Source organism: Rosa chinensis, unplaced genomic scaffold (assembly GCF_002994745.2).
Source record: "Rosa chinensis cultivar Old Blush unplaced genomic scaffold, RchiOBHm-V2 RchiOBHmChr0c32, whole genome shotgun sequence".
Taxonomy (NCBI): Eukaryota; Viridiplantae; Streptophyta; class Magnoliopsida; order Rosales; family Rosaceae; genus Rosa; species Rosa chinensis.
In genome coordinates this window covers 109,532-122,957 of record NW_020126843.1, presented here as the reverse complement: position 1 = coordinate 122,957, position 13,426 = coordinate 109,532, and the positions used below count along the sequence as shown (strand labels likewise).

General features: G+C 36.3%; 2 long non-coding RNA genes and 1 other non-coding gene across 5 annotated transcripts; all 3 read right to left on the bottom strand.

Annotated features, from left to right (window-relative positions):
• LOC112181366 lies at nt 1-865 on the bottom strand. The gene is made up of 2 exons (XR_002928823.2): nt 751-865; nt 1-505 (listed from the first exon to the last, which is right to left on the bottom strand). It is a non-coding gene; the product is annotated as an uncharacterized LOC112181366 (long non-coding RNA).
• A 3-nt stretch (nt 866-868) lies between these two features.
• On the bottom strand, nt 869-3,586 carry LOC112181364. 3 transcript variants are annotated; one of them, XR_005804302.1, is made up of 3 exons: nt 2,102-3,586; nt 1,746-1,938; nt 869-900 (listed from the first exon to the last, which is right to left on the bottom strand). It is a non-coding gene; the product is annotated as an uncharacterized LOC112181364 (long non-coding RNA). The 3 variants fall into 3 exon arrangements; XR_005804303.1 differs by lacking the exon at nt 869-900 and having other exon boundaries at nt 909-1,938; nt 2,102-2,443; nt 2,532-3,582; XR_002928819.2 differs by lacking the exon at nt 869-900 and having other exon boundaries at nt 909-1,938; nt 2,391-2,443; nt 2,532-3,575.
• Nucleotides 3,587-4,161: 575 nt separating this feature from the next.
• LOC112181378 lies at nt 4,162-4,264 on the bottom strand. Its single transcript, XR_002928826.1, has one exon. It is a non-coding gene; the product is annotated as a U6 spliceosomal RNA (small nuclear RNA).
• Nucleotides 4,265-13,426: the final 9,162 nt, after the last annotated feature.

The window sequence follows — 13,426 nt, the reverse complement described above, 5'->3', positions numbered from 1 at the left end:
TTTTTCAACAAATAAAGTAACAGTCTATAGTTCTAACGATGACTGGATATCAAAATGGAAGCATACTTTTACAACAAATAGAATTAACAGTCTATAGTTCTAACAAAATGACTTACCTCACACCATTTTGATATCCAGTCATCAAAATTAATCTGTTAGGATCTTCTTTCGCTAAAATATATGTGCAGAAGGAGATTTTAAGATATTAGCCTGATTGCCTGCAGCATTTGCAGCGCTTGAAGCAATCGGGTCTGCATCTTCCCTCAACAATTTGGAGCTGCTCAAGTGTACAAGAATATCTGATGTGGGAATGGACTACTTAGCAGATGGTTCTACCTCCAAGACCCTGAGGAAACTGATCGTGCAAGACGGTGAGAAGATCTCTGATGTGTTTCAATCCCTTGTACACTTCTTTATTGCTATCAAGAAAGTATGGGAATATACTTTAAGTCCTCATCAGCTTTCTTATTTTCCATTATTTTCTAGCTCCTTGGACTGATTGCCACTGAAGAATGCAAAAACCAAACTTGAGATTCTGATGGTTAAATGAATACTCAATTATATGACATGGCTATACTACTGGCAAATAGAACTGATGATTTCATTGAAGTTATTTCTCAAAAGTTGTTCCAGACATGCATTTTGAAAGTTCAATCCTCCTGTCATTCACATGAATGACATGACAAGTTGTTCCTCAATGCATAGCACACAGTTATCATTTGATTTCCATTACTGTTACTGAAATGTTACCTATAATTTAACCACCGTATCCAGTGGTGAAAAACCAGGGAGTTCATGTTGGAGCCAGTGACAACTGAAGTTAAGGCCACAGACATACATGATACCAATTTAGTTATCTCAGGTCCAGCTAAGACCAGGCCTATCATTGTTGGAGATGAACTGCAAAATCCAAGTAAAGAGAACTTTCTTTAAAATTATTTCATGCTAAGGAGAGACACAAGAATAACAACAATAAGTATGTAAATTTTCAAAAGTACCAAATTGGAGGTGCAGATTTCCTTAGAATCATAGTTTGCAAAGAATATGCAAAACCAAGTACAATCATCACTTAAGTAATTCTATTTTCAAAGGAACATCCCATTTATAATCATGATCAATCGGCAACATGAAAGCTAGAGGCAGTGAATAAGGCATTAAAGAACAGCAACATCACAAAAAAAAAAAAAAGTAAAGGACTAAATGGTGATCTTTGGACTCAACCTTAACACAATAAGACAGAGCCAAAACTGTTGCATATATTTCTCGCTTGTGTGAGTAAAAAGGTTTCAAAAACCATTTTAAATAACAGCATAACATATAAAAAAAAAAACTCAGAAAATACTCAATGCCTCTTTTAGGGATAAAAGAGCAAGAGAATACTAACATAGATAAGGGCATGTTGTTTCCCATGTGTAAACAATGGCAGGTCAACTTAAACTGTAAACAATTACCTCAAATACGCAGAGGGGAAAAGGAAGTTAACAAACAGTGTAGAGATGCAGTAGAAAATTTCTTGCAGTAAAAAAGGATAGAAAATCGAAAACTGGAGTGCATGAAAAGAATTATTATCTTTCCCTGAGAATTAAGTTCTAGCAGGGAAATGGTCCACGAATTCCAGGATCAACAGTATAGAAATGCAGTAGAAAATTTCTTGCAGTAAAAAATGATAGAAAATCGAATACTGGAGTGCATGAAAAGAGTTATTATCTTTCCCTGAGAATTAAGTTCTAGCAGGGAAATGGTACCACAAATTATCCAGGATCAACTGCAAGCTCTAATAAACATCGGAAGTCGACTTTGGAGTTTTAGAATTGAATACACTGCTCAGAAATCCTGGGAGGCATGCAAGCTTTTCTTCATTTCAGTAAAGATTCTCAATATCTGTGAAAGTTAATGATACCCTGTACTAGTTAGCATTTGATCAGACTGCTACTTCTCCTACAAAACAACACACACTGTGAGTAGGCTTATGTGGGCATATCTAATGCATGCAAATAAGGAGGAACAATTGTAAGGTTCATTTGAGGCAGACAACTAAGGTTTTGATGCATGTGGAAATATCTATGTTCTGTGGAAAGATCGAGAGATGGGGCATACATACTTCAAAACTGTCAACCATGTATTAGAGTTTGCAATCTTCTTAAGTGGTTGGAACAAGTAGGTTAAGTTTAAATTATTAACTTCAAAGCTTTGTGCAAGTTTCAAACTGGCTCAACCTAATCATGAGTACATTGATTTCTTATCACTGGGATTTCAACAAATAGCTGGAATATATATTTGAATATCAAATCAATAGCTGTGTTGTTAGCTTGTCATGCTTGATCATCAATTGACTAGACAAATGAAATACTTGCAAAGTTTGTTGGCATTGGAGATCATGGATATCATACATGAAGCAGCAAGACCACATGGTAGGCTGGCTTGGCGATCCACCAATTCTTGTCTGTAAAGAAACATTATTCACCAGTGGTCCAGAGTTGGATAGAAGTGAAAGTCTGAATCAATGCTGATAGGTTTTATTAGACAGATACCTCACTTCTGGTCCCTGTGACCCTGTATTGTCCGTCATCTCAAGGATGTAGGGAAGGATGTTTGAAAAAAAGGGCAGCAGCATATGCATCTGCTGGTGGCTGAATTAAGTGAATGGGAAGACAAACCCATGTGATTTCTTGATTTGAAACAAGCTCGCCTCCCTCATTGGTGCCAATGTTAACCACTCATTTCATGTAGTAGATGATCTTCCACACACCCTTTCATCATCTATATATACATACACAAATCAATCATCAGGAACTCAACTCCTCTCATTTATCAAACATCAAAGCTTTCTCTATTTCCCAGATCCTTTCAAGTCTTTTTATTATTTATCCACTTGGGAATATGGAAGCCATGGGTTTCCGGCTGCCTGGAATTGTTAGCCCCAAGAGAAGTCTGACTCGATCTTCATCTAATGCAAACAAGACAGCTTCAAAGACCTTGGATATCCCAAAAGGCTATTTTGCAGTCTATGTCGGAGAGAGCCAGAAGAAGCGATTTGTGATTCCAATATCATACTTGAACCAACCTTCATTTATGGATTTGCTGAGTCAAGCTGTAGAAGAATTTGGATACGATCATCCCATGGGCAGTATCACAATCCCTTGCAGTGAAGACACCTTCCTTGATCTCACTTCCAGTTTAAGTGAGTGACTGAATGATGAAATCAAAATGGGATCCAACTTCATATTCAAAAAGCCGTTGAGTCAAGATGAAGAAGAGGCATGTCATCAACTGAATTGACTCACTGCTTCTGCTGATGGGAATCTTCTGTGAGTTTGAAGCTGCAGTGGAGCTGAACTGAAAGATACACAATTTATGAAGCAGACATATGACAATATTGTATGCATCTTCAACAACATTAATTGGTGCAAAAATCACGATTGCAATTTTGAACTGAAAGAAAGTGAAATTATGTATTCAACTAATGTAAACTTAGCTCTCCCAGGATAACATTCTGGGAACAAAGAATATACTACAAGTCTCATTGATCTACTTGTCTTATTTTTTGCCACACCATTACCATTAGTCACTAACATGCAGCATATTTACACAAAAAATAATAACGTCTGAATGCTTACAGTAGATTTTGACATCTGGGGAATACTTCCTCCTTAACATATATATCTGCAGAAAGGGATTTACTTTTCAGTCTGATTGCCTATGTAGCATTCAAGACCGAACTTGTGTGCTTCCCATGTGATATACAAAACCAAATAAAGAGGATTATTTGCTAGTTTTACATTATGAATAGGAAGAGTATAAAGGCAACAAGTTGAGCTAACCTTTTAAACCCAGGAATATATGGGCATGTATAAAGCAGCAAGAATAAATAGTCATGTTGTTCAAGTAGCTCAGTTAAATGTACTAAAACAAAAAAGTTCCATTCTTCAAACCAAAGAATACACAAAATGTAGAGGAATATTGACACTTCAAGTGAGCATAAGAAAGAGAAGAGTTCTCAGACGCATTTCATCAAACAGTTGCGGGACAACATTCCAGTTATTCATAAACACGGAATCACTGATGGTTCAATGTCACAAAAAGCAAACAGAATGGAAGAAAATCGAAAACCCAGAAAGCAAAGGTAGGCTACCTGGAATCAAAAGATGAGAAAACCCCCAAAAAAATTTGGACCATTTCTCGATTTATGCGTGTCATCCTTGCGCAGGGGCCATGCTAATCTTCTCTGTATCGTTCCAATTTTATCGGATGTCCCCGAAGGGACGTTCTCCCCTGCAAGCTCTGTCTATATGAACAGGCTCACCTCGTCGCTGTTTCCCAATGTGGGACTTGCAAAACAAATATTTTAAAAGCAGGCGTGCCTCACGTGCCCTCTCTCAGTTGGTTTTAAACTTTTAACCAAGATTTAAAAACTAACAAAGTTTGACTGCTTATGGCACCTATCCAAGTTAATATTTTTTTAATAATCTTTATACGAACTTGAAGATCATGCTGCAAGGCTTTAGTTCCTGGTATCGGATGTATCGGAAGCATACCTTTATGAATTCAAATTGTGCTTGAAGTGAGGCAGTTAAAGAGGATTTACATAGATTGATAATATCATTTTAGAACAAACTGATAACACAAATTAATAGCCAATTTTAGAGCTCCTATACTTCGATCCGATCTTTGGAGTGGCGCCTCTCATGTCTTGCAGTTGCTTCTTATATTCACTAGTATCCTGACATACTAGCTAGTTTTCAGTAAAGTTATCAAAAATCAAAAGGGTTATACATATTCTAATTTCATCATTTTCTTCTAATATCATTGTGAATAACAATTTTTTTAGTATCCGATTGTAACCACTTAAGCGAAATTTCTAAATTGACCAAACCAATTGTATGCACTGTTCTTTTAGCATGTTGAGCCTAGAGACCATATATGAAACACACTGAAGCTGCACATTTCTCAAGCTGGTATTCAGCTTAAAGTATGCAATCTTCATATGAACACTACACCTAGTAGCTTAAATTTAATTCCTCAACATTTTGCTCAAGCTTCGTATACGTGCAAAGGATTTTGAAATGTTTGAATAAGTACCTTCTCTATCGATGAAACACTAACACAAAGGAATCTGGAATCTATAACCTCCCAATTTTTCCACCTTCACATGAAAAACCTTTAGTTACGCTAATGGCTCCCTACTTTGGATGTCTATGTAGGAGGAACAGAAGACTTGGACGTCTCTACAAAAGAAGAGGGTTTCTTCAGTAGCATATTTGAAATCTCCTGGGGGAATAATGAGTTACGTGAATGGAAAGACAAAAACAAACCCATGTGATTTCAGGATTTCTCACAAGCCTCCCAGTGTCCCTCATTGCTATCCATTTGACCACTCATTTCATGTACTATATGATAGTCCTTCAATCTTCACCACTAGATGATTATTGCAGCCTCTATCTTTCAACATACATATGTAGTTTGTTAGACATATTGAAACTTGTGGTAGCTAGTCTTCTTCTTGTCCGCTATATATCCAACGGAGGTAGGGAACGTATGTTTCTATCCAAGTATACAGTTTGGTAACATTTGCATGTGAAATCTAAGTGGGGCTTAAGTTCCACATGTGATCTCTCACAAGCTACTGCTCGTAACTGGAGCCCAACTCGGTTCTTCTTCACCAAGCATTTCATCTACCAGATGAATTACCACATACCATCTCACCTATATATACACACATGATCAACTTCATAAGCTACTCAACTCCTCTCATTGCAAGCATCAAATAAAGCTTTTCTGTTTCCCAAGTCCTTTCAATTCTTTCTTCCTCTTTTGATCACTTCAGTAATACAGAAATCATGGGTTTCCGATTGCCTCGAATTGCCAACACAAAGAAAGCAGATATCCCAAAAGGCCACTTTGGGGTATATGTTGGAGAGAGCCAGAAGAAACGATTTGTGGTTCCAATATCATATTTGAACCAACCTTCATTTCAGGATTTGCTGAGTCAAGCTGAAGAAGAATTCGGATACCATCATCCAATGGGTGGTATCACAATTCCTTGCAGTCAAGATACCTTCCTTGATGTCACTTTCCGCCTTGGTGTGTGAGTCAAGAACACTACTCAAACGACATTGCATGAACTCTCTAAGACAACTACTGTCTGAAGTTCTTGACACCAAATTTTGAACCCCATGTAAAATTTTCTTGTCCTCCAGAAAATTATGGGAATATACAATATATTTCAAATTATCCTGATCAAATTTCTAATTAGTTGTCAGTAACTTTCATTAGCTCATTTTTTTCTTCTTGTATCTCTATGCTACAAGTCTACAACTACCAAATCCCAGCAAATTTTGATGAGGAATTAATACTGATGAATTAATGGATTATCTATTTTTTAACCAAGGCATGCCAAATACAAAACGGGGTCTTCAATTAAACCACATCTGATCCCGACATTGCGATCTCTCAAATTTAATGAGGTGCTTTCCCATCAAAATATGCAGATAACGTCATCCATAGGCTTTAATTAGTCTTTGATACCCTGTGGTATTAAAAGAATTGTGGAGGGGCAAAATCGTCAGATAGGAAAAGTCAAACGAAAACTGGCGCTTTTTCATAGTGGGGAGAGTGGACGCACCAGCTCCACTCACATACTTGATCAGATTTCCCAATTTCGAGGATAGCTCCAAGTAGGAGCTCTATCTAATGAAAGAAGTGATCATGAACTTCTACCCTATACAAGCAGATATACAGCAGGATAGCTCCAAGACAGTTGATTTGCCTATAGACCTGCCAATATAATAAATGGTAAATTACTATGATAAAAAAATATTTCAAGGACAAGAAAATAAAAAAGTATTTGAAATTCACAAATATTTGGTTTATGCGGTAAACTAGATACAGTTCTCACAACTTGGTTTAACTTCTTGTTTCTGCTTCACTTGTTTGTTCATGTGCTTAATAATTGTGTAGGCACATGATGTGATACACTTGACACTTGCTTCTGACTTGGATCCATTCTGAATATTCTTCTCTCTAATATTTCTAAATGTTTAGAATTCGTTCATTGTATTGCGTGCATTTTCAACAATAAGAACGCTCATTTATATGTGATCATCTTCAAAGAGAAGGAAAAGAAAGTAAATATATGTGAGCATGAGGACAATTAATTCATTAGGCCTGGAAAATGGGCGGGTTGGGTTACATACGGTTTAACAGGTTGCAGTCTTAACAGGTTGAATTTGATGGGTTCGAAAGTTACCTGTTGGAACCGAAGTGGTTGTTTATAAACCTATCATGGAAAATTTCAATACATCATGAACTTATTATTAATTAACAATTAATATGCAATGATTGGCTGAATACTCAAATTTTTTCTATCTATATCTTCAACATTATATAATATAATAGCATGCATGCAGTGCAATATGATTATTGAATGAGAGGATGCTTCATGAAGATTAGAATTTCATGTTGTTATTATTTTAGAGACAGTTGGGAATGCACCGGGGCATAATGCACTGATGATGTATCGAACGGCTCCGTCAGTGGGGTCTGTCATTCTGGCCTCCATCAAGTGACTTGCACAGTGGCGGCGGTGAATTTCAATTTTTTACTGACTCATGCACGCCTCACATGTCCCTTCCTTTAATGTCCTTCGATCATACCCTAATTTAATCGAGTGAGTTTTTTAAATGTGGAGTGAAAACAAACTGAGAGGGGAGATCGGTTTCCTCATTCAAACCCAATTGGTGCTTGAAATTGGGAGATGTTGAAGAGCGAAACCTAACCCAATGGGGTGAAAGCAAACCCAAAGGGGAAATCAATTTCCTTCAGGAAAATATTTCATTTCCTTTAGTATCCCAATGACCCAAACACAAAGAATAATCTAGTTTCTTTTTCTAATGTTTCAATTCCGCGAACCAAACAAGAGCCTCAGAAAAGCAGATATAGTAAGCAAGACAAGCTTATGGCTTTGAAATATCATTGCTCTTATGAAACAATTGATGTTAGATTCTCATCCAGGTTTTTAAGAAACGAGCGGCAAAGTTATCTTTCTAGTTTAATATCTCTCAAAACTATGAAAGTTGTCACAAAAACTACGGAAATTTAACTCTAGCTAAAAGGTCAATTGCTTTTATTAGCTAGAGTTAAATTTCCGTAGTTTTTGTGACAACTTTCATAGTTTTGAGAGATATTAAACTAGAAAGATAACTTTGGCGCTCGTTTCTTAAAAACCTGGATGAGAATCTAACATCAATTGTTTCATAACATCAATTGGTTTTAAGGATGCTTGTCCAATTTGGAGTTGAGCATTCCAACAAACTATTCTAATCCTAAAAGGTCAGCCAGATCATCAATGGAATATCTTTGACGCCGAATAGGTTCTTTGAACATTTCACAAGAACCAAACTAGTTATGGCAACATTCTGGTGATGAGAGTATCACTCGGTACACTAGAAAGCTCTTGACATAGCATAACCAGTGGATTTGAACACTTATATCAAATCTTTCTAGGTCTTTCATTAAGTTTGGCGGACTCATGATTACTGCATGTCTCGTATGAATTATAACAAACATACCTTTTCCATCAAAAAGTATGTCTGCATACTCAGGGTTATGCAGCTCATTCATCAAATGTCCTTCATAATTGGATACATAGGTCCCATCCTTCAAAGAATAAACTTGAAGATGTCCACCAAAGGTTGTTCCCTTTAGTACGTTTGTTGTACTCTTTTTTGCATAAATTATAAAATATTAAAAAATTGCAAATATGAAACTCTTTTTCTTTGTTTTTATAATTAAAACGACATAATTTTAACCTATTAAGACTATCTCTAATCTTGGTGGTCTAAAATAAAACATGGTCTAAAATTGTGGATTTTCTAATTTATCCAAATGGTAAGGGCTATAATTTGCTCAACTCCAATCGTTCGGGGCTAAATTATAACTTGCTTAATATTGCATGTGGTTGACCGATCTACAACCTTTCTCCATCCACTTGTGGTCTACAATGTGGTCTAAATAAAAACCAACCTTTGGTATTTAGACCCTTAATACATATTTTATAATAGATCCAACCTGTTATTCGAGATGGGTTTTGGAAGCATAGTGTCCGAAATGTGGACTTTGGACCAAGGATTGAAGATAGCCTTAGTTTAGTAAATACCTTGCTTCTTCACTATTTTTAATTCTTACAATGAATGCTAACAAAAATGCATGTTAAGAGTTTGATAACACAAATCATTTATCTCATGAATAAACCTGGAGAAAAGTTTTACATATTAGGTATTCACTATGATTCAAGAAACCAAGTATTTGGCCGATACTATTGCTTAAGTCATCATTGCTTTGGATTGATTGAAAGAACTCATGTTATGGTCATGTACTATAAATGTCTGACCTTTAGCAACTTGAGTTCGTCAGTAAAAGGTGATGATCTGTCACCAGAGGGTATTGCTTAAGGAGTAGTTATCATCAATTAGGCAATACATTAGACACAATCTACCTAAGGAAAGACTAAGTGGATCTTCGCTTGATCCAATATTTGAAAACCACCAAATCTACAAGCTACAAGAATCTATACATATTGAAATGACTCTGATAATCGAAGTTTAGTAAACATGTAATTATCACCAAGTAAGAGCTCTATCTAACGAAAATAGTGATTATAAACTTCTACCTTATACAAGCAGATATATAGCAGGATAGCTCCAAGATAGTTGACAAAAGTAGCCTCAATGTCAATAGACTTGCCAATATAAGAATTGGTACATTACCGTGATAAAATATATTTTAAGGACAAGAAAATAAAAAGATATTTGGAATTCACAAACTGGACATAGTTTTCATAACTTGGTTTAGCTTCTTATTTCTGCTTGGCTTGTTTGTTTATGTGCTTACTTAATAATTGTATAGGCACATGATGCAATGCACTTGAGACTTGGATCCATTATGAATGTTTTTCTTTCTAATATTTCTAAATTTCTAGAATTCGTTCATTGTATTGCGTGCATTTTCAACAATAAGAATGTACATGCATTTATATGTCAGCATTTTCAAAGAAAAGGAAAAAAAAAAAATATATATATATATATATATATATGTAAGCATGAGGACAATGAACTCTTTAGGCTTGTCAAATGGGCGGGAGGGCTATAGATGATTTTAATGGGTTGTGGTCTTAACGAGTTGAATCCAATAGGTTTGCAGGTTGTACGTTGGAACCACTAAGGTATTTTTTTTTTCCTTCCATTTTTTGAAGCTCTTTTCCATGAACTTGTTAATCGGTTGGATCCATCGTCATTGTCATCAGAATAGCCAACGACATCACTCTCACCTTTGCCGCAGATCTCAACATTGAGAAACCCAACCAATTCTTCATCTTCTTGTCCAATGAAAGCGCGAAACTCCATGGATAAAGGTACGAAGAAGGATTTGAAACTCAAGGTCGGTGGTCTTTTCATTTATAATATAATCAATTGCACCCTTGTTTGATGCAACATTGTCCACTGAGATTATCAAAACCTTATATATCCTCAACTGAACCAAGCAAATTTCTAGACTTTTTTCCGTTGGTTGTTCATTAGTGATTGAGAATGTCACATAAGTTCAAGATGCATATTTCACCCATCATCAATGAAATGGACTACCAACACCATATAGTTAACATTTAGTACCGATGTCCACAAATCGGTAGCTAGTGAGACAAACTTAGTGATTTCTTAACTCTAACCTTAACTACTTTTTCATTATACATCTCTAAAAAGTTCTTCAGAATTACTTGTCTAGATGGGATTACAAATTTACAAACTGTAAATAAACAAAACCTCTTAAAGCCTCGACGTATTCATCTCCTAGCTTTGGCAAATAAGGCTACTAAATCTAAGCTTACTGGTTGGAAATGAAAGCTTTTATCTATGGCAGGCAGGGTACAACTTGTTCAATCCATGTTTCAAAGCTACTTCTTCATAGTTTCATAGTGTATCTTTAGCCTTTCTCTCTTTTAAGAACATAGTAGTTTGTGCTCAGAATTTCATCTGGTCCAGAGACCTGACTATACGAAAGATGGTTACTATATCTTGGAGTCAGGTTTCTGCTCAGTGAGGGTGGGCCTGGCTTACGGGATCCTAAGGCTCTCAATCAAGCAGTGCTTCTTTGTTTTAATTGGGAACTCTCACCCCTCAAACTATTCTTGGGGCTTCTTTGCTAGGCACCGTTTTTCAGTTTCATGGTTTATGAAATTAAGGTTCTTTACTTCTTCAATCTGGCACGGTTTTAAAGTTTCTCTCCCTTTAATCTATTAGAATTCCAAATGGCTTATTGGTAATGGTTTTATGGTGAATTCTGGTCGGATAAATGGTTCGATGTCCCTATTTTAGAGGAGTTGCAATGTGTTTCTCTTTCACCTTAATTGCACATATCAGCAATAGTCCTTGCCAACTCGGTTTTACTTCTTATATCTGCATATTGCACAAAATATTCACAACATTACTCTTCCCCTTCAAGCTGAAAGGGATTGTCTCATTTGAAAACATTCCAGTTTTAGGGTCCCTTCCTTCATCAGAAGTTCACTAACAAAAGTTGGGCTTCCAGCATTTGGAAATCATTTATTCCTCTTTGGTGCTCATTGTTAGCTTGCGGACTTTTCAATAACAGGTTAGTCACATTCTAGCTTCAGCGCTATGGGGTTACCCTTGTTTCGAAATGTCTCTTGTGCTCTTTGGGTTGTGTGGAGGATTCAGAGCATTTATTTTTCAATTGTTCTTTTGCTCAGCATATTTGACAGTGGTTAGCTTGTTGTTTTGTGACTTCTCTGCCTCCTCATTGGTCGCTGGATGAATTATGGGCTTCTTTTATTGGGAAGCATTTTTCTCCTCAATTAGCTAATGTTTGGTTAGCAGCGAGTCTTTTTAGTCTGATGCAGATTTGGAAAGTGCGGAACAAACAAGTATTTGATAATAAGTAGCTCTCTCTTTGGCGTGTTCTATGTTCAATTAAAACTTGAGTCTGTTTTGCTTCCCCTTATTTTTCTAGTCGTTCAAAAGGATTGTTGGATGCAAATATTCTTAAGGAATTTGGAGTTTATTCAATTATTTGACAGGTCCAGACTTCCTCGTATGGTTGTGGCTTTTTCCGACTCATCCTTGGATTAAGCTTAATACTTATGGTCTTGCTAAAGAGAATCCTGGGATAGCTCATGTGGTGGCATTGCTAGAGTTTATGGTGGGCGTTACATTGGAGACTATTGTCAAAACTTAGGTTTCCAGAATGCTTTCTATTCAGAGTTAATGGCAGTGATTATTGGCGTGGAGTTTGTATTTCAACTTGCTTGGCATACTGTTTGGTTAGAGAGTGATTCTATGAGTGTAATTGAAGGGTTAATGCCCTCTACCTGTATTCCCCCTGGCCTCTATGGGTTCATTGACCCAATTGTTCAGCTCTTCTCAAATTGATGCAATTTCACTTCAATCATATTCATAAGGAAGGTAACTCGGCAGTTGATTGCTTGTCCAATTTGGAATTGTCCTTTAGTTCTCTTTGTTGTTTTCTACGGCTCTGGTGGAGATTGTTTCTAAGCTTAGTAAGGATGCTCTGGAGTCTCGTTTGGTTCACGGAAAGGAAAGTAATTCATTTGTCTTTCCCATGGGAAGGAAAATGACATTTCCTAAGAACTTTCCATTCCAATGTTTGGTAACATTGGGAAAGTTGTTAAAAAGTTTGTAATTAATAGAATAAAATAATGTGTTGTGAGTAATAAATGCAAAGAAAGAATGGGAGAATGTGATTCCTTTGGTATTTGGAAGAAACCACTTTCCCTCTTATTTTCCCTCCATTCAGGAAAAGTATTTCCTTTCCTTTGTATCCCAAATGCAAGAAAGGAACAAGTTTCCTTTACTGATGCTTGCTTTCTGCCAACCAAACGTGGCCTGGGAGTCCCTTTGAGATGGTCGTGATTGGTTTTCTGAACATGGGTTGCAGCGATATTCGTTGGGTGATCTCAGAAGCAACATAAATTGAAAAATGCCTATCCTTTTGTTAGTTTTTTCTCACTCTAGAGTTGTCCTTGTTTCATTTTTAATAGAAAGGTTTTGGTTGATGTCCCTCTCTCCCATATTGTTTTTTCTCTTTTATTTTAATAAAATAATAAAATAGAGGAATGTGCGGTGGATTTTTGAGTGCAGTGGTTCTGCGATTTCCTCTCGATTCCCGTTTCTCTAAAACATTTTTGAAATAAACAAGAAGACATCCAAGTGATTCCTAAAGATATATCCTGCAATTGGACAGAAGAAAACCATGTTAAGTTTATGAATGCAAAGAATTAGCTGCACACAATGTGATAATTAATGATCAACTGATGGTAACCTTTTTTCTATAAGTACATTTTGATTGATGAATGTTCTTTGTTCTTTGTAAGTTTGTAATGAATAATATTCCATGA